The sequence below is a fragment of the Mustela lutreola genome, chromosome 2 (assembly GCF_030435805.1).
Source record: "Mustela lutreola isolate mMusLut2 chromosome 2, mMusLut2.pri, whole genome shotgun sequence".
Taxonomy (NCBI): Eukaryota; Metazoa; Chordata; class Mammalia; order Carnivora; family Mustelidae; genus Mustela; species Mustela lutreola.
The window spans coordinates 54,470,381-54,497,707 of record NC_081291.1 but is presented as its reverse complement, the minus strand read 5'-3'; the positions used below and the strand labels follow the sequence as shown (position 1 = coordinate 54,497,707).

The following is a 27,327-nucleotide window of genomic DNA, read 5'->3' as shown; positions in this document are numbered from 1 at the left end:
CAGATCCATTTATTGAAGATTATGGGAGCTTTCTGAATAACAGATTTTTTATATATTCTGTATTCTGTATTGTTTAAAGGATAAGAAGAAAGGCCAACTTAGAAAAAGCACTAGAAATATAGCTGCTCTGAGATAATTTAAAGGAAATCACTAAATGATTTATAAATGAAGTAAAAATCTTTTAAATATGAAGACTAATTTAAATTGCATGTGTTAATGTAAGGCATGGTATGTATTTTCCTGTCTTCACATACTGGTGTTATCCATTCCTTGTAAATAATATTTATTTCAAAGTAGTATTATAGTAATAACATTAAAAGTTATTTTATTTTTTTATTTTTTAAAAGGTCTTATTTGAGAGACAAAGAGCATGAATTGGGGTGAAGAGCAGAGAGGAGGGAGAAGCAGGTTCCCTGGCAGGGAGCCCATGAGACTCAATCGCAGGACCTGGATATCATGACCTGAGCCAAAGGCAGATGCTTAACCTACTGAGCCACCCAAGTGCCCCTGAGAATATTTTATTTTTTAAATTAGTGTGTATTGTAATAGAACTGGAATTTACCATCTGAGGGTTTGAAAAATTAATGTTTTCTTTTAAATCGTGACAAAGCCTTTTGAATTTTACCGTTTCTTCTAAAAAAGAAATAGGAATGGTATCTGCTTTAGCCTATCTAATTCTCACAATCCTGTGAGGTAATGGAGAGGAGAGCTGAATAAACTGAAGCGTGTCAAATTGTAAATTCTCTTGACTGAAGTATACTTTCTGAAATCAGTCTCAACCGTAGAGAATGCATTGCTACATTCTCAGAAATTAGCTTTTAGGTAGATTGCTAAAGAAGTTCTTAAAACCTTATCTTAAGGGGCGCCTTGGTGGCTTAGTGGGTTAAGCCGCTGCCTTCAGCTCAGGTCATGATTCCAGAGTTCTGGGATCGAGTCCCACATCGGGCTCTCTGCTCAGCAGGGAGCCTGCTTCCTCTTCTCTCTCTCTGCCTGCTTCTCTGCCTACATGTAATCTCTCTCTGTCAAATAAATAAATAAAATCTTTAAAAAACAACACAAAACAAAAAAAAAAACCCTTATCTTAAGACATCAGCATGCTGGTTGCTTTAGGTATGTTTACTCTACCACTTTAATATTTTTAAGTGAAATGTAAGACAGTATTTGAAGTGATCCGAAGGGGCACGTGCACCCGGATGTTTATAGCAGCAATGTCCACAATAGCCAAACTGTGGAAAGAACCTAGATGTCCATCAACAGATGAATGGATAAGAAGATGTGGTATATATACACAATGGAATACTATGCAGCCATCAAAAGAAATGAAATCTTGCCATTTGCAACAACGTGGATGGAACTAGAGCGTATCATGCTTAGCGAAATAAGTCAAGCAGAGAAAGACAACTATCATATGATCTCCCTGATATGAGGAAGTGGTGATGCAACATGGGGGCTTAAGTGGGTAGGAGAAGAATCAATGAAACAAGATGGGATTGGGAGGGAGACAAACCATAAGTGACTCTTAATCTCACAAAACAAACTGAGGGTTGCTGGGGGGAGGGGGGTTGGGTGAAGGGGGGTGGAGTTATGGACATTGGGGAGGGTACATGCTTTGGTGAGTGCTGTGAAGTGTGTAAACCTGGCGATTCACAGACCTGTATCCCTGGGGATAAAAATATGTTTATAAAAAATAAAAAATTAAAAAAAAAAAAAAGAATCTGCACAGTAAGAGTGAATCTGATAGCAATGTGGAGAAAGCACTGCCATGGGAAGAAATAAGAAAAAGGAGTTCACATTGGATGTTCTAACAACACTCAAGGCTAATAGTAAGAAAAGCCTGCTTTAATCTGGAGAAAAAAAAGAAAACAGCTAAAAGAAGCTCAAAAATATAGTTGTCAATGGAATCTGACAGTGACTGAATGGCTGGGGTAACATAAAGACCCACACCATGAATACCATTAATTAACTTTTTTTTTTTTAATAAAGATTTATTTATTTGACACAGCAAGAGAGGAAATACAAGCAGGGGGAGAAGCAGGCTTCATGCCAAGCAGAGAGCCCAATGTGTGGCCCGATCCTAGGACCCCAGGATCACGACCTGAGCCAAAGGCAGACACCTAACGACTGAGCCACCCAGGTGCCCCAATTAATCAACTTTATTAAATGCTCAGACTTTTAGATTCTTGTGTGCTGAATTCCTGAAAAGCTTCCTGTTTTAATCAGGATTGTTTAAATTGGTTTTTCTTACCATGGTTCAAATGAATCTAACCCCATCTTTCAGGAAAGGAGCTGTGATAAGATAATGAGAAGTGTTCAGTGAGTGTTCCAGTTCAATCTCCAGAAGTTGGTAGAGTAGCATTTCCAGACAGATGTTTATGCCTCAGATTAGGCTTTAAGGTGGGAGATGGACCTTGCAGCAGAGAACTCAAATCACTTGAAATTATACCCTGAATACTGGTAGTTAAATTTTCGTAATTGTAGTCTTTTCAGATTTGACTTGTCCTGAGGCTACTTAAAAGTACTTTGTATGTTTTGCTCCCTAATAATCTTGTGGCTTAAACATAGTCTTGTTTTCAAAACATTTTTTATACCATCTGCTAAACCCAAAATGCAAAAACAATGAGACCCTCCCAGGGCTTTTGAAGTTTGTTTTCTAACTTAATGTTTTATCAATCTGGCACTTTATTTTATTCATCTTTGGAAATACCTCTGACTGCATCAGTTCACTGAAACTATTGCTGGAGCTGGGCCACAGGGTGAGAAGGCTGAAATGAATGTGTTGAGTTTAAAATTAAAATACTTTTATTACAACCTGGTATTCTCCTGGATTATGAGCATCAGAATAAATTATACAAGTTTTTTTCCTTTTTCTTTCTTTCTTTCTTTTTTTTTTATTAATAGATTTTATTTATTTATTGACCGAGAGAGAGAGAGACAGAGAAGTAATACAAGCAGGGGGAGTGGGAGAGGAAGAACCCCACTTAAGGTTCTTAAGTGGGGTTAAGGCTCCCCACTAAGCAGAGAGCCGGATGCTGGGCTAGGTCCTGGGATCATGACCTGAGCCAAAGGCAGGCGCTTAACAACTGAACCACCCAGGTGCCCCACAAGTGTTTTTTTCTAAGATCACTTCTCAGCAGTTTATTAGGAATTGTACTAGGAAATAATTTGATTTCTTTAAAATTTTTCACAAACATGATATGGCCCCTATATTTACTACCCTCTTACTTTGATCCTTAACATGTTTACATACCCAGAGTGTAACCTGCTGTAACCGGTTTCTCAGCTGCATGGTGCTTTGTGTAGATTGCATGGGGATTGTGGGAACAGTTCTCAGAACTCTGCAGACTCTCTGGAAATACAGTACAGCTTTTTGCCTTCGTCAATAGAGCTGAAGAAGAGCCGTTGAATGGTAAGTGCTATGCTCTTAATAGCCATTTGATTTCTTGCCTGAGGTCAGAAGTGTAATATTATGGAGAGAACTTATACCTTGCTTTACCAAACGTTTATATGTTTAAAAAGTTAATTAATCTTATTTCTGGAAAGTATAAGGAGATGAAAATTACTTCCTTTTGTCTTCAGGGCTTTCTGCTTACCATATAGTAGAAAGCTCATTGGCTATACTGGTGTGTGTCTATGGAAATCCTCAAGAATGTATTCCTGATTTTATTTTATTTTTTGAGATTTTATTTATTTGAGAGAGAGAGTGCACAAGAGAGCACTAGTGGTGTGAGGGGCAGGGGGCAAAGCAGGCTTTCCGCTGAGCAGGGAGTCTGATGTGTGTGACTTGATCCCAGGCCTCTGGGAGACCTGAGCCGAAGGCAGCTCCTTAATCAACTGAGCCACACAGTTGCCCCTGTGTTCTTGATTTTTTAAAAATGGGGTTTTACTGTAAAAGTTAAGTTTTTCTTAACATTCCTGTATTTTTTAATTATTGAAGGAGTTTGAGAATTTATGTTGAGCTATAGAAATCAGCTGATTAGCTCCTGCCGATAAAACTTCTGACATGCAGGGACTCCTGGGTGGCTCAATTGGTTAAGCAGCTGCCTTCGGCTCAGGTCATGATCCCAATGTCCTGGAATCGAGTCCCACATCGGGCTCCTCGCTCTGTGGGGAGCCTGCTTCTCCCTCTGACTCTGCCTGCCATTCTGTCTGCCGGTGCTTGCTGTCTCTCTCTCTCTGACAAATTAAACAAAAAAAAAAACTTTTGACATTCAGTAGTCCCTTGTTTTTATTCACAGAGAAATTCATTTATCCTTTTACTAAAATGAAATATTATTCTTGGGACTTTTGTTATGGCCTATGGTATTTGAACCATAGCAATACAGAGAAAGTAATGACTACTCTCTGATTATAGAATCATTTGCAAGCATGATGTGAAAATATATCAGCCTCCCCAAAATGTAGCTTTTACATGTTCTGGAAATTGTTGTTTGTTTTTCTCCTTAATTGTACTGAATGTCTGGTTAGTTTTGTGGTTGACAACATCTGTATATGAAGAACTTGTTAAATTAGCATCCAAGAACCTAAACTATAACTAGCATTGTATGGTTATGCTTAAGAAAGCATTCTTCTTTTGGGACATGTACCCAGTATATTTGGGTATTACTGTATTTTCTTTAAGCTGAACTCTTTCCACTTCCACACCTGAAATCCTTCTCTTTCTAGACATTCTTTTTGCATTCTATGTGATCTTACGCATATTTAAAAACACAGTTCTGTATTTCTTTAGTAGGGGCACTGTGGTTTAAAACCACTTTTTATTTTCAGGTTTTTTTTTTTTTTTTTTTTTTTTTTTTAAAGATTTTATTTATTTATTTAACAGACAGAGATCACAAGTAGGCAGAGAGGCAGGCAGAGAGAGAGGAGGAAGCAGGCTCCCTGCTGAGCAGAGAGCCCGACGCGGGACTCGATCCCAGGTCCCTGGGATCATGACCCGAGCCGAAGGCAGCGGCTTAACCCACTGAGCCACCCAGGCGCCCCATCAGTTTTTTTTTTTAAATATTTTATTTATTTATTTGACAGAGATGTAGGCAGAGAGGCAGGCAGAGAGAGAGAGAGAAGGAAGCAGGCTCCCTGCAGAGGAGAGAGCCCAATGTGGGGCTCTATCCCAGGACCCTGAGATCATGACCTGAGCTGAAGGCAGAGCCTTTAACCCACTGAGCCACCCAGGCTCCCCTCGGCGGTATTTCTTTTAAAGATTTTATTTATTTGACACACAGAGATCACAAGTAGGCAGAGAGGCAGGCAGAGACAGAGAGGGGAGCAGCCTACTTGCTGAGCAGAGTCTGATTTGGGGCTCCATCTCAGGACTCTTTGGAGATCATGCTCTGAGCCCAAAGCAGAGGCTTAACTCACTGAGCCCCTCAGGCACTCTTCATCGGTATGTTTTTAGGTAAATTAGATATGTGTGTGTAGGTGAAAATGTTTATTACGTGTGCCAGTGCAGGTGAACAGGGATGGTGCTTGGTTTTATTTTTAAAATAAAACAACTGTGAAGAGAAATGCCAAACAACTCTAGTAAATAAAACTTTAGATATAACTCTAGCATTGTAAAATTTCGTAATGACTTCAGTTGGGTGTTAATAGCTGGTTTTTGTCTGTTTGGAATCTGTATGATGAGCTCTCACAAGACTTCAGCTGACTGCCAGTAAACGGTTGCATTGTGCATGTTCTACAGTTGCAGAATTCCACAGTTGTCAGTGTTCTAGTCTTTGAGTGTAGCCCCTTAGCATACTGTGATGCATTGTGCACTGATGATTTGTTAGAACTCAGCACTCATTGGACTCAGTTGCCAGCATTTGTTATTTAGGAAATGTCTTAAGGACCTGCTGCTGTATGCCAGACACTGTTTTTGTTTTTAAGATTTTATTTATTTCAGAGAGAGAGAGAGAACAAGGGAGAGTGAGCATGAGTCGGGGGAGAGGCAGAGGGAGAAGCAGACACCCTGCGAGGCAGGGATCCTGATGTGGGGTTCAATCCCGGGACCCTGGGATCATGACCTGAACCAAAGGCAGACGCTGAGCCAGCTGAGCCACCCAGGCACCTAGATGCCAGACACTGTTAAAGGTGATGGGATTATAAGGGTGAACTGAACTTAGCTTCTTGCAGCATATAATCTATTGGAGAGGCAAATGTTAGTTATTGGGTAGGCAGATAATTAATACAATTTCAAAGTATTCTATTAAGTGGTGTAAAATATTGTGAAAACTAAAGCTGAGCAAAGTGAGGAATGATAGGGAGGGGCAGAATATACTTGAAAAGGAGATGGTCAAGGATAGTTTATTTGGAAAACTAATAAAGAAGCATGTTCCATATTAGAAAGTTTAGTATTTGTTAGGTTATCATAACTGGAATCATGGTAAGATGTTAAAGTTAGAAAGGTCAATAAAGTTCCTATCATTGAACTCCATATTTACAGAGTACGTAACTTGAGGTCCAAAAGGGTAGTGACTTATTTATGGTCTAGGCTGCCTAGTTTAGATTTAAACTCATTTAAGGCAAAATTATGTAACTTTTTAAAGGTTTTATCTTTAATTGAAACAAAGAACATCTTCCTCAGAGTTATGTGGATTAAATGAAATAGTGGACAAAGACCTATGACCTATATGTATGCTCAGGGCCTAACTCACAGTAGTTGCTTGGAAGATGCTGAGTTTGTTTCTCTTTATCTGTCAAGTCTTTTTTATTATGTCTCATATTTTACTTTTTGGATATTTTATTTCCCTGGTCCTCATAACAGATGTGTTCCAGAGAAGCAACTGAACAAGAAAACTTCTGGTATCATGACCCCTGCCTGCTCAATAGGGCTTTTGTCTTCCTAGGATCATCCTCTGAGATTTGCTAGAAAACAGAGCCACAAGGGCTTAAGAAGACCTATGTTACTTGTTGATTTGTCATGGGTGGGTGTTGTATGAACAGTGTTAATGTTTGAGAAGCTTGAAGTATTACTTGAATTTTGGTTGTACCATTTTTAAAGATTTTATTCATTTATTTGAGAGAGAGAGAGCATACATGTGCAAGCATGAGGAGGGGGAGGGGCTGAAGGAGAGGGAGAAGTAGTCTCCCCACTGGGCAGGGATCTGAGATCACAACCTGAGCACACGTGCTTAACCAACTGAGCTACCCAGGTGCCCCTTGGTTGTACCATTTAAGAATATGCCCAGTAGGCCAATTTGAGGATATTTCTCTAAATTCCCTCCTTTAATCCCTTGATTTCGATAATTGTTACCCGCAAACTACTGAAGTAGACACTTATTTCTGTCATCCCCCCAGCCCATGGTAACTATCCCATATTTTTCTCTGAGGAACTGTCAACTCTTATTCCCTATTATATAGCCATTCAGTTTTTGTTTGTTTGTTTTACGATTTATTCATTTGAGAGTGTGTGCCTGTGAGTGAGAAGAGGAGCAAAGGGAGAGAATCTCAAGGCAGACTCCCTGCTGTGCCTGGTGAGGGACTCATCTCATGACCCATGGGATCATCACCTGAGCTGAAACCAGGAGTCAGACGGATGCTTTAACTTACTGAGACATTCAGGTACCCCACAGCCATTCGGTTTTAATGACATTGACCTCATCCTTAGCTTTAGGGGAGAGTTTGATTAGCTTAAAGCAGTAAGTAAAGCCCAACCATTTGGACATAATGATTTGCTCACAGTGACTCACTGAAGGTCAGTGAGATGTGAAGTCATGTTTGGGGGTTCTTTATTCCAGAGATCTTCCTTGATAAATGCTGTTTACCTCCTAGAGTGAGGTGAGAATGCATGTAGCTCTCAGAATCTACTTGTAGTCACTAGTACTTAAGGCTTAGGATTGGGGATTGCTAGCTTTAGAACAAAACAAACACCAAGGAAGGCAGAGAGAAGAAAGCAGGAGAAACCAGATCATTAGTGGTATTATTGGATCAAGCTTTCCTGAAGCCGTTCTATCTTGGGTCTTGTTAGTTAAATGACCCACTAAGTTCTTTTTATTTATGCTGTTTGAGTTGGGTTTTCTGTTACTTGCAACCTCAAAACTTTTAAATAATAGTACTCAGCTTACCACTAAACCACCTATAATTCACTTCAAATATCTGGGACCCTGTACTTAGGAAAATCAATTCAAAGAGTAAGCTGCTAGGTGAATTAAATTTGTCAGCAAGTACTGGTTGAGTTGCTCATCCATTCATTTATTCAGTGTATGTTGGAGCACCTGCTCTCCCAGACCCCATGCAAGGTGAAGGAGCTGAAGATTGGTTCCTGTCCTCAGGGAACTTACAGTTTAGAGGAGGCAAGTAATAGTTAATTAAGTAATTGTCAAGTAATAGTTAAGTGTCTTTCTTCTTGAAATAAGCTTTTCCCCACCATTGTTTCAGTTGCCTTTGTTTCAGAATGTACCGCTCTGTCTCATTTGTATCTCTTTATTATAATATTTCTACCTTACAGTAGAGTATATAGTTTTACTATAGTTAAATAATATGTATATATCTCCTACCTCATTTGTTAGTCTCTATAGAAGTATAATGGGTAAATATACTTGAGCTGTTAAAAACTCTGTTACTGGTATATAAAATAGTAAGTCAGAAATGAGCAAAGGAAGAGCTGTGTTTCTAATTGCTGTTGCTACTTTTCCTAGTGGTACTGGATTCCTTATGGATCATGCATTGCTTTCAAGTGTCTATAGCAGCTAAGGATGTGCCCCAGAAAGATGTAAATGTGCACATGCTCTAGATTCTATATTCAGTTTCTGGGAGTTCTTGAATTCGCTAAAACTCCCAGAGATTGAACTTTCAGAAGTTAAAACTCTCAGAGGTCTCAAGTTAACCTCCATACCTGCCACTAAATGATGCTCTAGTTTTTAAGCTTGCTAGTGAGCATAATATACCACCCCAAACTAACTTCAGCTTCCCTGAAAAATTTGTAATATAAGAGGTGCACAATTTTTGCTTACTTTCAGAGTGCTGTGTACTAGATGATAATCTGGGTACTTTACATACTTTATCTTATTCTTCACTGTGATTTTGTACTGTTTGTGTTATTACTGTTTTAATTTTATAGCTGAGGAACCTTAGACCCAAGTAGTTTAAAATAAGTTGCCCAAGTTTAGATAAGCCTGTAGTGAAGTTGGATTTCAAACCCAGTACCTTTCCTCTTTCCACTAACTTGTTCTGCTTCTTAAGTAATTGATAGAAAGTGCTTAGTTTGGTCCCAGAATGTAGTAAGCAGTCAAATTGTTGCTGCTTGTTAGTCATTTATTTAGCAGATTTTTTTTTTTTTTAACTTCTTAAGGATAGAAATGTTTTTTTTCTTAGGACTGTTAGATGCAAGGAACAGTATCCTTTTCAAACTAGATTAAATATAATAGTGAATTTTGTAGGTGGATACTGTGGTTTGGGGCAAAAAATGTTGCAGGATGTATGAGTAGAGTCAGGAAATAGCTCAGAAACCCAGATGGCCTCCTGAGATATTGCAAACCTGCCTCTTTGTTAGGTGACAGCTTTATTGAGATATCACATACCATGCAATTCACCCATTTAAAGTATATAATTGATTGTATTTTAACAGTTGTGTAACCATCACCACAGTCAGATTTAGAACATTTCCATCACCCCCATAAAGAAACCCCTTAGCTATAACCCTCCAAACCTCTATCTCCCGAGCCCTAATCTACTTCTTGTCTTTATGTGCTTATCTGTTCGGAACTTTTATATGAATGGAATCATGTATTATGGATTTTTATGATCGACTTACATCATCATCCATGTTGAGGCATGTATCAGTATTTCATTCCTTTTAATGATTAAGTAATATTGCATCACTTGGATATCCCTTCCTCTGTTGATTGGATGTTTTCTGCTATTAGGAACAGTGCTGCTGTCTAAGGTTCTAATAACCTAGTAGTGCAACCTAAAAGCCTATAATTCTAGTCTGTAGAAAAGAGAGAAGCCTGATGTTTTTTATTGCTCTGGGCAGTCTTTTGGAAGAGAAAAGAATAATTTTTATTAGGTTTATTTAGAAATACTGGAAGTAGCAGGTGGATACTTAAAAAAAATTTTTTTAAACATTTGGAGTCCCCAGGGATTGCAAGATTCTAAGCGAGGAGTGGAACGTATATAGTCCTACCCACCTCAATTATCCTATCCACCTCAATTATTAGATGAAACCAGGGAGGTATATGGGTTTCCCCAGTGCCTCTAAATTTAGTATCTGTGATTTTAATTTTTTTTATATGTAATAATCAACATGCTATTAATAACAGTAGGTTTAGGCAACTGTAAATGCTCTTTTTTTTTTAACTTTTTTTTATGGTAAAATAATACGTAACATAAATTTACTGCCTTAATTATTTTTATGTGTATAGTTCAGTGGCATTAAGTATATACATACTCTGCAACCATCCACCACTGTCTATCTCCAGAACTTTTTCATCATTGCAGACTGAAACTCTGCATTCATTGAACTCCCCGGTACTACCTACCCTTGCTGCCCCTGGCAACTACAATTCTTTTTATTTCTATGAATTTGACTAGGTATGTAATATAAGTGGAATCATACAATATTTATTTTTATTTTATTTATTACCATTAATTTTTTATTATATTATTAATGTGGGTTTTGAACCCATGACCCTGAGATCAAGAGTTGCATGTATTAGTACTTCATTTCTTTTTTAATGACTAAGTAATAGTCCATTGTTTGGATGTACTACATTTTATTTTTCCATTTATGAGTCTGTGAACACTTGAATTGTTTTTTGTTTTGTTTTGAACGCTTGAATTGTTTCCAGCTTTGGCTTTTAGGAATAATGTTGTTATGAACATGGGTGTGTGTATATATTTTTTGAGACCCTGCTTTTAATTCTTGTGATACTATTCAGAAGTAGACTTGTTGAATCATAGAGTAATTCTATTTTTAATTTTTTGAGGAACTGCCATACTGTTTGCCTTAGTGGCTGCGAATTTTACATTCCTACCAGCAGTGCTGCATAGAGGGTTCCAAGCCCTCCACACCCTTGCCAAGACTTCTTTTTTCTGTCTTTCTGAGTAGTAGCTATTCTAATAGGTGTGAAGTGGTATTTTGTGGTTTTGATTTGCATTTCTCTAATAATTAGTGATGTTGAGCATCTTTTTGTATTCTTTTTTTTTATTTTTTTATTTTTTTATTTTTATTTATTTATTTGACAGAGAGAAATCACAAGTAGATGGAGAGGCAGGCAGAGAGAGAGAGGGAAGCAGGCTCTCTGCTGAGCAGAGAGCCCGATGCGGGACTCGATCCCAGGACTCTGAGATCATGACCTGAGCCGAAGGCAGCGGCTCAACCCACTGAGCCACCCAGGCGCCCCTCTTTTTGTATTCTTTTTGGCTCTTATCTTCTTTGACAAAATGTCTATTCAAATTCTTTGCCAGATTTTAAAATTTGGTTGTCTTTTAAATTATTGATTGTAGGAATTCTATATTCTCTAAAATATTCATATTATATATGCAAATCCCTTTCAGATATATTATTTGTAAATATCTTCTCCCATTCTAAGGTTGTCTTTCACTTTCTTTATGGTGTCTTTTGAAGCACAGACGTTTTTAATTTTGATGAAGTCCAGTTTATTTTTTCTTTTTTCTTTTTTTTTTTTTTTTAAAGATTTATTTATTTATTTATTTGACAGAGAGAAATCACAAGTAGACAGAGAGGCAGCCAGAGAGAGAGAGAGAGGGAAGCAGGCTCCCTGCTGAGCAGAGAGCCCGATGCGGGACTCGATCCCAGGACCCTGAGATCATGACCTGAGCTGAAGGCAGCGGCTTAATCCACTGAGCCACCCACGCGCCCCTATTTTTTCTTTTGTTGCTTGTAGTTTTGGTGGTATATCTTAAGAAGCAACTGCCAAATCCAGGATCATGAAGATTTACTCCCGTGTTTCTTCCTAAGAGTTTTATAGTTTCAGAGTTTTAGCTCTTACATTTAGGTCTTGAACCATTGGGTTAATTTTTGTATATGCTGTGAAGTAGGGCCCCACCTTTATTCTTTCGCAGGTGGATACCCAGTTGCTACGACATTGAGTTATTTGGTACCTTTCTCAGTTCTGTTCCACTTACCTGTATGTCTATTCTGACAACACCATACTTGATTATGGTAGCTTGGTAATAAGTTTCGAAATTAAATTGTGACTCCTTTAACTTTGTTTTTCTTTTTCAGGATTGTTTTGGCTATCCTGGGTCCCTTGAGTTTCCATTTGAATTTTAGAGTCAGCTTGTCAATTTTTTTTTTTTTTTAAGATTTTTTTATCTTAACAGAGACAGAGAGAGAGAGGGAACACAAGCGGGGGGAGGGGCAGTGGGAGAGGGAGAAGCAGGCCTTCTCCTGAGCAGGGAGCTGGATGTGGGACTCTGTCCCAGGACCATGGGATCATGACCGCAGCCGAAGGCTAAGTGCTTAACGACTGAGTGACCCAGGTGCCCCAGCTTGTCAATTTTTATGAAGAAGTGTATTCTGGTAGGAATTGTGTTGAATCTGTAGATAAGTTTGGAGAATATTGCCATCTCACTGGTAAACTGGCTTTACTGTTATGGACCTACATGGACCAATTGAGTTTATGTGTTTTCATTTCAAAGGACCATTCTGTTTAGTCTCTCAATTTCATATCAAGTCCCAGCTTGGATCCTTGCTGCATTCAGTTGTAGTGGGACCTAGAGGGACAGAACCATGAATATGAAAATATAGCTGCTCTGGGTTTATTCCTGTGGGTGAAGGAGGGAAGTTCTCAAAAGAGGAGTGTGGGTTTGAGAAATAGCATAGAGTTGTCCAGCACAGTTTTCACTAATGGAGGCAGTAATTCAGGGTAGAAAGGCTCTGGAACACTTGGAAAGTATAGTAGAGTAGAGTCTTGCAGTACATCTATGGTTGAGGCAGGAGGAACAATAGAAGCCAGCAAAACAGATAGCTCTTAAGAGAGAGAATTGGAGACAGAAGAGACGCCTGGAAATGTAGTATAATGGAAGTCTGTCTATGTCTTTAAGTTTGCTTGCTTTCTTTCTTTCTTTCTTTCTTTCTTTCTTTCTTTCTTTCTTTCTTTCTTTCTTGAAGTATAATTGGCACACAATGTTACATTATTTTCTGGTGTATAACATAGTGATAATATGTCATGCTATGTTCACAAGTGAACTACCATCTATCTCCATACAATGCTATTATAATACCATTGACTATATTCCCTATGCTATACCTTTTATCCTCGTGACTTATTCATTCCATAACTGGAATGAAAGGCTCTTTAGGAGGAAAGCAGAAGGAGCATTAGTCTGAGAAAAGCTCTAGATTTCATTGCTAGGATTTTATTGATGACCAGACTTGCTTAAAACCTTGACCGATAAGTAATGGCAAAGTACAAGCTCATTTATTTAAAGAACATATTGCCTGTTTTAGACAAAAATGTTCAATATAACTACCCATCAGAGAAATGCAAACCTAAACCACAGTGAGAGGGGCACCTGGGTGGCTTAGTTTGTTAAGTGTCTGCCTTCAGCTTAGGTTATGATCCCAGGACCTTGGAATTGAGTCCCATATTGGTCTCTCTGCTCAGCGGGACTCTTGGTTCTCCCTCTCCCTCTGCCCCTACCACCTGGGCTCATGTGTGTGCATGTGCACACTTGCGTTCTTTTCTTAACTTTCTCTCAAATGAATAAATAAAATCTTAAAAAAAACACACCTCACTGTGAGATTATCACCTCATAGCCGTCAGAATGGCTGTTATCAACAAGACATGATTTGGGGTGCCTCGGTGGCTCATTCGTTAAGTGTCTGCCTTCAGCTCAGGTCATGATCCCAGGGTTCTGAGATCAAGCCCCACTTTGGGATCCCTGCTCAGTGGGAAGCCTGCTTCTCCCTCTCTCACTTCCTCTGCTTGTGTTCCCTCTCTTGCTGTGCCTCTCTGTCAAATAAATAAAATCTTAAAAAAAGACGCGATTTAACAAGTGCAGGTGAGTATGTGGAGAAAAGGGAGCCCTCATACTTTGTTGGTGGGAATGAAATTTGGAACAGCCACTATGGAAAATAGTATGGAGGTTCTTTAGAAAATTAAAGGTAGAACTACTAAATGATTCAGCAGTACCACTTCTGGGTATTTATAGGAAGAAAATGAAAACACTAATTTGAAAAGATATGCACCCCTATGTTCATTGCAGCATTATTTACACAATAGCCAAGATAATGGAAGCAACCTAAGTGTCCATCAGTAGATGAATAGATAAGGAAGATGTGGCATGCACATGTGTGCCCACACACAGGTATTATATTACTCAGCCATAAAAAGGTATGAAATGTTGCCATTTGTGATAACATGGATGGACCTAAAGGGTGTTATGATAAGTAAAATAGGTCGGGCAGAGAAAGACATACACTATATGATTTCACTTACATGTGGAATCTAAAAAGCAAAACAAATGAACAAACAGAAATAGATTCATAAATATGAAGAACAAAGTGATGGTTTCTGGAGGGGAGAAGAGTGGGGGAATGGACCAAATAGATGAAAGGGATTAAGAGGTACAGACTTCCAGTTATAAATAAGACATGGGATGTAATGTATATGGTATAGGGAATATAGTTAGTAATATTATAAAAACTATAGATGGTGACAGACTAAATAATCTTACACAGTGATCATTTCATAATGTATATAAATTATGAATTACTATGTTGTATACTTGAAATTAATATGGTATTTCAAATATACTTCAATAAACAAAAAATATATTGCCTTTGCTAGACTAGTGTTTTACCAACTTTAATTATTCCTGTACTACCTTCCTTTTCCTAGAACGGAGAATCATAATATTACTTACTTAATATTCTATTTTAAATAGCTCATGTTTAAAAATTAAGTATATTTATAGTACATCTCTTTTTGTTTTTTAAGGTTTATTTATTTGACAGACATAGATCACAAGTAGGGAGAGAGGCAGGCAGAGAGAGAGAGAGGAGGAAGCAGGCTCTCCACTGAGCAGAGCACCCGATGTGGGGCTTGATCCCAGGACCCTGAGATCATGACCTGAGCAAAAGCAGAGGCTTTAACCCACTGAGCCACCCAGGCGCCCCAGTACATTTATTTCTTAAAGGAAACTTTAAAACACTACCATATATAGAAAACCCATACAGGCATTCCTGTCACAATTGTGTTAAATGTTCCTGAAAATCCATAAATTTTGTCAAATCATATACCAAAAATAACAGGGCTTGTAGGTGAAATGAGGGCACACGACCTAATATCTATTCAATTTAAGACTCCTAGTATAAATGTAAATTCTAACAAATATTAGCATAGTTCAAAAAACAGTTTAAATTCTTTATAAACATATACCATAATAAATATAGTATTTTTTTTTTTTTTTAAGAATTTTAACTTAAAAAGATTAAAGTAGTTTGGCGCTGTTGAGTTAACAGAGTTAAGGGTTGAATGTTATCATCCTGAGCAAAGAAGCAAAGAAGGTGGAAGTTTCTTTGCTGGAGATGTGATGTATTGAGGGTGAATGGATGTGACTCAGTGTCGCATATTGATTTATTTTCGCAAAAATGGGTTAAAAGCACTTTTCCAAATACATAGTCAAAATGAGCCCAGAAGAAGCTGCTAGGAGAATAAGAATCACACGTAGTACTAGATTAAAGAAACAGCAGTGTTAATTTTTAGTTAGATAGATGGTCTGTCAGTGGCTTTGAGTTGGAAATCCTTTTTAAATTATTTCTTATTAAAAAAATTATGAAGTGCTAAAGAAGTATTAAAGATACCAAACTGAGACTTTTTCCTTCTCATGATCTTTATCTGTTCTGTCATATCTACAAATTTCCTAAAATAATTTTATAAACTGTGAATAATAATATAGGCTATGCTTTGAGAAACCCTATGCTGTTAAGACCCTTTTATTCATGTTGTTCAGCTACCTAGAGTATCTTAAGACCCAGCACAGGTCTCACTACCTCCTCCATAAGAGTGTACTTAGGGGTGCCTGGGTGGCTCAGTCGTTGAGCGGCTGCCTTTGGTTCAGTTCATGATCCCAGGGTCCTGGGATGGAGTTCTGCATCAGGCTCCCTGCTCAGCAAAGAGCGTGCTTCTCCCTCTCCCTCTGCCTGCTGCTCTGCCTACTTGTGCTCTCTATCTCTCTAATAAATAAATAAATAAAATCTTAAAAAAAAAAAGTGTGCTTAAAGGGATATAGGATCATGTAAAACTTTAAAAATGTGAACTTTTCTCCTACTTTTTCTCTGTCAATTCTCTGAAGAAAAGAAAAAAAAAGCCATCATGTGGATGAGAGCTGTTGGTGGTAGTTTGAGCTTGCTAATCATGTAATTATGGCTTTTTTTTTTTTTTTTTAAGATTTTATTTATTTGAGAGAGAGTGAGTGAGCTTGGGATGGCGGTAGGGGCAGAGGGAGAAGGTAAGACAGATAATCTGCTGAGCAGGGGAGCAGGGAACCTGACAAGGAGTGGGGGTTGGGGGGGAATGCTCCGTCTCAAGACCCTGAGATCACGACCTGAGCTGAAGGCAGATGCTTAACTGACTGAGCTATTCAGGTGCCCTGTAATTATGGCTTCTTGTCCCTGATACACAATTGTTATCTAGGGATTTCCTCCTCCACTGACCTCTGGGTCTTTCCTTTGTAGATGCCATTTCCTAGATCTCAACTTTTTCTCTTTGTTGATTTACTATTACTTATCTAACAAATTCCTTGAGAAAAGGATCATGAAGAGTATAAACACTTTGTAATTTGAATATCTGAAAATAGCTTTCTTTTTTTGAGAGTTTGGCTGGTTATTTTAACTTAGAGATAATTTTCCTTTAGAATTTAGAAGGCTTTGTTACATTATGTCTTTCCATTGGGAAATTTGAAGCCATTCTTTTCTTCCTTTTTAAAAAGTTTTTAGGGCACCTGGGTGGCTCAGTCAGTTAAGTGTCTGCCTTCCGCTCAGGTCAGGATCCCAGGGTCCTGGAATTGAGTTCCACATCAGGCTCCCAGGCTTGGTGGGGGGTCTTTTGCTCCATCTGCCCCTCTCAACTCTTCATGTGCACATGCACACATTCTTCTCTCTCTCTGTCTTTCTTTCTCGCAAAAATAAACACAATTAAAAAAAAAAAACAAGTAAAAGATTTTATTTTTTAAGTAATCTCTACACCAGCATGCGGCTTGAAACCATGACCCTAAGATCAAGAGACATGTGTTCCACTGACTGAGTCAGCTAGGCTCCCCTGAAGCCATTCTTATTCCTGATCCTTAATTTTTTTTTTCTCTAGAAGTTCATAGGATCTTCTGGTCTCCCATTGTAAAATTTAATATGCAAGGCATTTGATCAGCTAATTTTGATAACTCCAGTTAGTCTGATAGCTCAAGTCATTTAGTTGTGGGTTTTTTCTCTGTTGTGTTTTGGTCTTTTTCACACATGATAGAGGCGTTCCTGAAATGTCTGGCAATCCTTAGTAGTCTGTATTTTTATTTTTAAAAGGATAGGATTAAACAGCCGATTGAAATCTTTGAGGGCAGCGGGTTATGCGTGTTGTCTTTGAGTTTCATTGTAAGGTAGGGGAACTCGTTTCAGTTTCATTGGACCTTGTTGCTCAGCTATGGAGGAAGCTGTTGGTCTCTGTATTGAGTTAGCATTGTTTTCAGAATGGCATGCATGCTTTCACCTGTACCCGGCATCTCCCACTCTAGAGAACTTCCTTTTTACCTTTTCCAGGAATAAACCCGTCTTGCTAGAAGGGTTTCAGAGAGCTCTTTGGGGACTAGGCTGTTGAGTTCTACTTTTCTTCGAAGGAGTATAAAAAAGTACGAAATAATCTCACTCAACATTTAACTTGTTGATGGAAAGCTGACCTAGTATGAAATTCTTACAAATATTTCACCTACTGATACTGGTTTTATCAGTCTTTATCTTTACCCTTTCTAAACTTTTAGAAGCTTTTGTCACTTCTAAGAAGTTGATGTAGCATCACAACTCTCCTTTTCTGGGTTAAACCTACCCTGACGGAAAAAAAATTGATACGACAAAATAGTGGCCAATTCCTTCAGAAAATAAACTTAGCTTAAAAACAAAGTCACTCAAGGCCAGTTTTTTTTTTTTTTCTTTAAGATTTATTTATTTATTTATTTGACAGAGATCACAGGTAAGCAGAGAGGCAGGCAGAGAGAGAGAGGTGGAAGCAGGCTCCCTGCAGAGCACAGAGCCCGATGTGGGGCTTGATCCCAGGACCCTGGGATCACGACCTGAGCCGAAGGAGAGGCTTTAACCCACTGAGCCACTCAGGCGCCCCAAGGCCAGTTTTAAAATACTAAAAATATGACAGTAGCAGCGCTCATATGTCATGTTTTTTTTTTACTTAGTAATTCCATTCCTAGGGTGTTAGACAAAATACTATATATGTGAAAGTGTTTATTTCAAATTCACAGCTAGGACAAATAAGGTACACTATTGTTTGTAAGATAGGTTCTGTTTTCAGAGATTTTAAAATTTGAAAAAATATGTGACTTAATAGTAAGAATTACATCCAACACAATGGAGTATCATTATCAAATATTTAAAATTAGATTGGAAAGAGAATAACATAGCACAGGATTTGGATAAAAAATGCAGTTGTGCATATATATGGACAAGGATTAAGGCCATTACTAGCTCCAAGGCACCATTGCTAAATAATAAAAGGTCCATAGCTCATATAGCAGGACTGCCTCCTTTGTATGAATAAGGAGAATCCCTTTCCTCTGACTGATGCTATCTGAATACCAGGCACATTGCTTAGCAAGTGAAGCATGGGCTGAATTTATACCCTCTCTCATTTCCTATGGTGTGTATCCTTAGGTAAGGCAGAAGCTTTATCATTTACTATGTGAAAGGCACAGTGTTAAGTGCTTTACAAAGATTGGACAATTTTCATATAACAACTCATTGAAGTAAGTATTATTACCTTCTTTTACAGTTAATTCTTCAGCTCAGGCATCTTCTGAACTCCATAATTATGAGCCTACTGCTTGTGTAGTTAATTCGCAGTGTAGCAGCTGGAGTAGTAGTTTAACACCTAAGACAGATGCTGTGCCTTCTCTGCTCAGAACCTTTCAGTGGCTTCACATTTCACCCAGTAAAAGTGAAGTCCTTACTGAGACCTATAAGGTAGTATGTTATCTGCATTGTCCCCCATCCCTTCAACTGTACTTTGACTTCACTGAATTTTAGGATATCTTTGCTGTTCTTTGTACACAGGACACCCCTGCTTTATGGTTTTCTCTGGCTGTTCCCTGTACCCTGAATGTTCTTCCAGCTGTCTGCAAACCAAACTCCCTGACTTCCAAGTCTTGGCTTAGCTGTTACCTCCTCATTGAGGCCTACTCTGACTATTATAAATTGCAGCTTGCCTCTGTTCCCCCCGTAGTGATTATAACCCACTATTATATTATCTAATTTATTTTACTATGTGTCTCTCTAATGGATGATATACTTCTAATACCAGGGATCTTTGTGGCTCATTCAGTGAGTTAACCTAAGCTACTAGAGAAGCACCTGGTACATAATGGGTGTTCAATAATGTTTATTGCATGAATGGTTGAGTGAAAACGGTGTGGGAGAAATTAAGCATTTTGACAAAGTCCACACAGCCAATAAAAGGTGGTAGCCAATAAAAGGTGGTATGTATTGTGTTTCTACTCTTAGAAGATAATATCCAAAGAATGTGTTAGGATGAGTAAGATTATGGAAAACTTTTTTCTTTTATCTTCCCTGTCCAAATTTAATTTTTATTGTAAAAATAAAGATAAGTTACCAGAGTAGAAGGAAAAAGCCAGCTATCAGGAAGCTAGAGCAGGCAGCCACAAGGTTGAAATCTGGCACCTCATCTGAGGAAGAGCTTGTCTCACAAATGAACTGATCTTATCTGCCTTAAGAACAAAGAATGATGGTGTGATAAAGTCCTGGTAAACGTTGTTTGACCTTAGATATTTTGTGAATACTCTTGGCTCTCTCTGTAACCTTAGACAATTTCATTTAACCTTTTTGGTCCTTCAAAATCAGGATAACAGTTTCTCTCAGAGTTGTTGGGAGGATTAAATGATATGGTTTATAAAGAACTGATACTATGTACTTATTGAAATGTAAAGAGCTACATATTATTCATAATGCTGTATGTTCTTAATAGTGTTGTACACATGGAAATGTAAATAACTCAATAGCTATTAACCACTATCATCATTATCTTTATTGCTGCTGCTTATTTGCTATAGAATTTTTAGAAATTTTAGAAATATTTGATGTGTGTATCTTGTTACCTAGTGAGTTTTGGCACGTGGCAAAGTAGAGAGCAAACTAATACTGTTACTGTTCAGATAACTATAACAGGCCTTGTTAAATATGTGTGTTTTCATGAATGCTTGTTTTTGGTTCTAATTTTATGTTACATCTCATAAATAGCCATTGTTTCCTTAATTTACATAAATTTTAGATTCTCTAACTACCATCCATTGGTTTTAAAGTCTTGGTTGAGTAATTCCTGTGGGTCAGGTGTCCTGCTAAGTTCTGGGAGAACAGAGAAGGCATGTACTCTCTCTTTAAGGAGTTTACAGGTGGGTAGGGAGGCAGACATGTAAATAAGTATAATACAAGAGGGGAGGTGCTATTAATATTTATTTAAATAATATGACTATGAAAAAAAGTAGGGAGTAGTAAATTCTTTATGATTAGGGAGTAAAGAAGGGAGGCTTTATGAGGGAGAATTTCAGGTGCTTGCCTAAAGAATATTAAGGACCAAAGCCTCAATAGAGGCTTTGAGAATAAAATTCTTGTGAAGGGCTGCCCTCAAAGACTTCTGGAAACCATCTTTATACATTTTAAGATTTTCATACTGTACCAGGACTTCAATCTCTGAAACAATCCAGAAGAGACTTTTTTTTAAAGTTGCAAGATTGTAAATAAGTATAATCTTTGTTGTATGTGCTCTAGAGAGGGATTTACATTGGGGAAGCAGTCTGCAGTAAATTCAGTGAAATAGTTAACACCATACTCTCATTTGGTGTTTTCTTTGAAAGGTGAAAAAAACATCATCTCAGCAGGCAGGAAACGGAAGGCCTCATGACAACAAAGATCATTATAAGAAGTGATAAATGAGAATGTAGGGGAAGGGCTAATTTTAGAGAGAGATGAATATTAGAAATTCAATAATTTGGGGGCACCTGGGTGGCTCAGTGGGTTAAGCCTCTGCCTTCTGTTCAGGTCATGATCTCAGGGTCCTGGGATAGAGCCCTGCATCAGGCTCTCTGCTCAGCGGGGAGCCTGCTCCCCCCTCCCCCACCTCTCTTGCCTACTTGTGATTTCTCTCTGTCAAATGAACAAAATCTTAAAAAAAAAAATTCAGTAATTTAGTAAAAGACTATATAGTGTAAGAACCATGGGTATATTCCTTCCATGCCTTAAAAATGGCATATTAGGGGCACCTGAATGGCTCAGTGGGTTAAGCCTCTGCCTTCAGCTCGGGTCATGATCTCAGCAGAGGGCCTGCTTCCCCCTCTCTCTGTCTTCTGCTCTGCCTATTTGTGATCTCTCTCTCTGTGTCAAATAAATAAAATCTTAAAAAAAAAAAGGCTTATTATTGGGGTGCCCAAGTGACTCAGTTTATTAAGTGTCTGATTCTTGGTTTCCACTCATCGTGATCTCAAGGCTGTGAAGTTGAGCCCCGTATTGGGCTCCACACTGGACATGTAGCCTGCTTGGGATTCTCTTTCTCCCTGTCCCTCCCCCCATCTAAAAAAATGGCATATTGCTTAAAAGTTAGTGAACCATGTACCCAATCAGCATTGGAGAATGGTCTCAGATTACTGTCAGTGTATCCATTAAAATGGATATCTTCACAGTAAATTTGAGTGATAAAGTCACAAAATGACTGAAAGTGAGAAAAGAATGAAAATTTAATATACTAAGTTTTTTGAGTACACATAGCAATGAAGTACATGAAAATGGAAGAATTACATGAAGTAGGAAAGCTATTTCTAAATGTAAGATAGTATATAGCACACACATAGTTCATTGGGAGGGCTAAGAAAGACACTTTAAGATTAGATGGATCCTTTAAAAAGTGATCATTCAAGGGTAAGAAGATGTATTTTGTGGGTTAATGCATTTAGAGAAATTGATTTAAGATGGTCTAGGGATTCTGGGCTTTCAAACTTAGTGGTCCACACTAAACAGTACTTAAAAAAATTTTTTTTATTGAAGTAATCACCGCACCCTATGTGGGGCTCGAATTTACAACCCCGAGGTCAGCAGTTGCCTGCTTCTCTGAGCCAGGCAAGCACCCCAAAATGTATGTTTTTATAATGTGTGTGTACCTGAATCAAAGATTTCTCAAAATAGAACTTATCTGTACTATGTGTGATACATTCTGTTCTTATTTTTGAAGAAAGCTGGTCATAACTCACCAAAATGATTTCCTAACCACTAATGGAACATACCCCATAGTTTGAAAAAGTACTGAGTTACAGTCTAGGGAAAAAAAAAAAAGCCTTGAGTTTTTGAAGTCTCTTCTCTGAAGAATCTGGCTGTAAAGGTACTGATCTTGGGGTGCCTCGCAGGCCCAGTTGATTTTGGGGTTGTGGGTTCAAGCCCCATGCTGGGTGTATAGATTACTTAAAGTCCTTTAAAAAAAAAAATAGAGGTACTGATTCTGTCCCTTTTTGAAACCATATTGGTGCTATTTTAGTTATACCACAAAGAGGGTTCAGGCTGTTTCACCAAACAAGTGTTGAAGGTCAGAGAACTTCTGTGATTAAGAAAGCTGCTATTCAGTATATATGAAGAAAGTTATCTGAAAAAAACATTTTAATCATTGGACAGAAATAAGCTTTTGAAATTAGGTTCCATATAAACTCTTTGTTTCCAAAGTTATCTTCAAATGGTGTACTTAAATCCTCTTTTAAACAACATACTTTTAGTAAGAGTTGAAAAATTTGCATAAATACCAAGAAATGCATTATGAACAATTTTATCTTTTTTTGTGTTTTACTTTTGACACTAAACATGTATAGTTCTTTCTTTCTTTATTATTTTTAAAAATTTATTTGTTTTGGAGAGAGACAGGGAGAGAGAATTTCCAGCAGACACCCTGCTGAGTGAGGATCCTGATGTGGGGCTCAGTCCCATGACCCTGAGATCGTGACCCAAGTCAGAATGAAGAGTTGGGACACTCAACCAACTGATCCACCAAGGTGCCCTTATAGTCCTTTAAAGTATTTTTAAAAATTTATTGCTGACAAGATAACATGACATTAGCCTCATTCTCACATTATGGAGAATAACTTAACATTTTAACAGTGAAACTGGATACTTTCCCCCCTCCTTAAATGTAAAAATGTATAAACTACTAGTTTTTTTTTCTTTTTTTAAGGTTTTGTTTATTTATTTGACAGAGACTGCTAAAGGGAGAGCGAGCCAAGCAGGGGGAGTAGCCCACAGAGAGGGAGAAGCAGGCTCTCCATTGAGCAGGGAGCCTGTTGTGGGACTTGATCCTAGGACTCTGGGATCATGACCTGAGACAAAGGCAGACGCTTAACTACTGAGCCACCTAAGGGACCCCTAAAATACTCCCTATTTAAAACTTAAAAGTTTTCTTTTTAAAAAGCTTTCTTGGGTCACCTGGGTGGCTCAGTGGGTTAAAGCCTCTGCTTTCGGCTCAGGTCATGATCTCAGGGTCCTGGGATCGAGTCCCACATCGGGCTCTCTGCTCAGCAGGGAGCCTGCTTTCCTTCCTCTCTCTCTGCCTGCCTCTTTGCCTGCTTGTGATCTCTGTCAAATAAAAAAAAAAAAAAAAAAAGCTTTCTTGGGCAAAACAAAGTAGGATTTTAAATAACTTTTCATAGTGTTTTTCCTAGAAAAAGTCTGGTTAAATTCTTTTTATTTTTAAAAATATTTAATTGAAGTGTAATTGACATACAGTATATTAGTTTCAGGTGTTACAGCATAGTAAACGGACATTTATATTCATTACAAAGTGTTTACCATGGTAAGTGTAGTTACCACCTGTCACCAAAGTTATTACAGTATTATTGACTGTATTCCCTAATGTTGTACTTTTCTTTCCTGTGACTTACTTATTTTATTTATTTATTTTTTATTTTTATTTTTTTTTTTAAAGATTTTATTTATTTGTCAGAGAGAGAGAGAGGGAGAGAGAGCGAGCACAGGCATACAGAATGGCAGGCAGAGGGAGAAGCAGGCTCCCTGCCAAGCAAGGAGCCCGATGTGGGACTCGATCCCAGGACGCAGGGATCATGACCTGAGCCAAAGGCAGCTGCTTAACCAACTGAGCCACCCAGGCGTCCCTGACTTACTTATTTTATAACAAAGTTTTTTTTTTTTTTTTTTTTTTAAAGATTTATTTATTTATTTATTGGACAGAGAGGTCACAAGTAGAGAGGCAGGCAGAGAGAGAGAGAGAGAGAAGCCGACTCCCTGCTGAGCAGAGAGCCCGACGCGGGACTCGATCCCAGGACCCCGAGATCATGACCTGAGCCGAAGGCAGCGGCTTAACCAACTGAGCCACCCAGGCGTCCCTGACTTACTTATTTTATAACAAAAGTTTTTACCTCTTTTTTTTTTTTTTTTAAGATTTTATTTATTTATTTGACAGAGAGAAATCACAAGTAGATGGAGAGGCAGGCAGAGAGAGAGAGACGGAAGCAGGCTCCCCGCTGAGCAGAGAGCCTGACACGGGACTCGATCCCAGGACCCTGAGATCATGACCTGAGCCACCCAGGCGCCCCAAGTTTTTACCTCTTAATGCCTTTCACCTGTTTGGCCCATTCTACCACTCCCCTTCCCCTCTGGAAATGACCAGTTTGTTTTCTGTATATAGAATCTGTTTCTGTTTTTGTTTTGTTTTTTAGAGTCCATGTTTAAGTGAAATTTTACAGTATGTGTCTTTCTCTAACTTACTTCATTTAATTACTGCCCTCTAGTCCATCTATGCATCCATGTTGTCACAAATTGGCACAATATCTCTTTTTTATGGCTGAGTAGTAGTCCTGGGTGTGTGTGTGTGTGTGTGTGTGTGTATACACACATACCACATCTTTATCCTTTCATCTTTTGGTGGACACTGGGGTTGCTTGCATATCTTGGCTATTGTAAATAACGCTGTGGTGAACATAGGTGTGCATATATCTTTTCAAATTAGCATTTTTGTTTTCTTTGGATAAATACCCAGAAGTGGAATTACTGGATCATGTGGATCATCATCTATTTTTTACTTTTTTGAGGAACTTCCATACTGTTTATATAGTGGCTATACCAGTTTATATTTCCACCAGCAGTGCACAGAGTTTCTCTTCACAGTCTCACCAACCCTTGTTATTAAATACACACGCACACACGTATACATATACATGTATATATATAAAATATGTTTTTTTTTCTTTTTAAAAATTTATTTTACAGATAGACATCACAAGTAGGCAGAGAGGCAGGCAGAGAGAGAGAGGGGAGGAAGCAGGCTCCCTGCTGAGCAGAGAGCCCAATGCGGGGCTCGATCCCAGGACCCTGGGACCATGACCTGAGCCGAAGGCAGAGGCTTTAACCCACTGAGGCACCCAGGTGCCCCTAAAATATGGTTTCTTATAGGTACACTAGACATTCTGACAGTTTTGAGCTGATAATCTCATTGTGATTGTGATTTGCATTTCTCTGGTGATTAGTGATGTTGAGCATCTTTTTATGCGTCCATTGGATGTCTGTATGGTGCTTTTCTGTTTTTGCTCCCCCCGCCCCCTTTTTAAAAGATGTCTTCAGGTCCTTTTTAAAATCAGATTATTGGGTGTTTTTTACCGGGCGCCTGGGTGGCTCAGTGGGTTAAAACCTCTGCCTTCAGCTCAGGTAGTAATCCTGGGGTCCTGGAATCGAGCCCCGCATTGGGCTCTCTGCTTATCGGAGAGTTTGCTTTCTCTCTCTCTCTCTGTCTCTCTCTGCCTACTTGTGATCTCTGTCAAATTAAAAAAAAACAAAACAAAACACCCAACAATCTTTTTTTTTTCTTTAAAGATTTTATTTATTTATTTATTGCTGTTGAATTCTAGGAATTCTTTATGTATTTTGGATATTGACCCCTTATTGGATATATTGTTTGCAGATATCTTCTCCCTTTTATTAGGTTGCCTTTTCATTTTGTTGACAGTTTCTTCGGCTGTGCAAAAGCTTTTTAGTTCAATATGACCCAGTTGTTTATTCTTGCTTTTGTTGCCCTTGCCTGAGAGACAGTTCCAAAAAACATTGCTAAGGCCAAATTCCAAGAATTTACTGCCTATTTTTTTTTTTTTTTTAAGTTCTGTAGTTTCCGGGCTTATATTTAGGTCTTCAATCCAATTTGAATTTTTGTGTGTATCTGTGCATGTGGTAAAAGAAAGTTATTTCACTCTTCTACATATAGATGTCCAGTTTTCCCAGCAAAACTTACTGAAGAGACTGTCTTTTCACTATTATATATTCTGTTTCCTTTGTTGTAGATTGCCAGTATAAGTGTGGGTTTATTTCTGGGAGTTCTGTTCTGTTCCATCAAACTGTGTGTGTGTGTGTGTGTGTTTTCTGTGCCAGTGCCATACCGCTTTGATTATTATAGCTTTGTAGTATAGTTTAAAATCTAGGATTGTGATGGTTCCAGCCTTTTCTTTCTCAAGATAGCTTTGGCTATTTGGAATCTTTTGTGGTTTCATATAAATTGTAGAATTATTTGTTCTAGTTCTGTGAAAAATACTATTGGTATTTTGTTAGGAGTTGCCCTGAAACTGTAGATTACTAATCTGTAATCTACAGATTAGATTAGGTAATGGGCATTTTAACAATATTTAACAATATTCTTCAATCTATGAGTGTGGTGCATTTTTTTCATTTATTGATTGTCTTCATCTTCTTTCTTCAGTGTCCTAATAGTTTTCAGAGTTCAGGTCTTTCACCCCCCTTGACTAAATTTATTCCTGGTATTTTATTCTTAAAATCTCTTAAAAAAAGATTTAGAGAATTAGAGAGAGAGCACATGGCTGAGCAGTAGGAAAGGGAGAGAATCTCAAAGCATGGAGCCTGATGCAGGGCTCAATCCCATGACCCATAGACCATAACCTGAGCCAAAACCAAGAGTCTGGTACTCAATGAACTGAACCACCCAGGAACACCACTGGGTATTTTATTCTTTTTAATGCAATTGTAAATGGGATTATTTTCCTAATTTCTCTTTCTGCTAGCTTATTATTAGTGTATAGAACTGCAACAGATTTTTATAGATTGATTTTTGTATCCTGAAGCTTTACTGAATTCTAAGGTTTTTTTGGTGGTCTTTAGGGTTTTCTAAATATAGT

At 38.2% G+C, this 27,327-nt stretch overlaps 1 protein-coding gene across 6 annotated transcripts in view; it reads left to right on the top strand.

The window, feature by feature from the left end:
• Positions 1-27,327, top strand: part of RAF1 (Raf-1 proto-oncogene, serine/threonine kinase) — an 86,932-nt gene that overhangs the window by 17,613 nt on the left and 41,992 nt on the right. The window contains exons 1-3 of one of the 6 annotated variants that reach the window (XM_059161778.1): positions 3,294-3,406; positions 7,377-7,533; positions 8,172-8,264. The exons of 3 other annotated variants lie outside the window; for them this stretch is intronic. The gene's annotated coding sequence lies outside the window, so the exon portion shown is untranslated. Of the gene's footprint in view, positions 1-3,283; positions 3,407-7,376; positions 7,534-8,171; positions 8,265-27,327 lie in introns of those variants that run through there. 2 more of the 6 variants (XM_059161781.1, XM_059161779.1) reach the window with 2 other exon arrangements.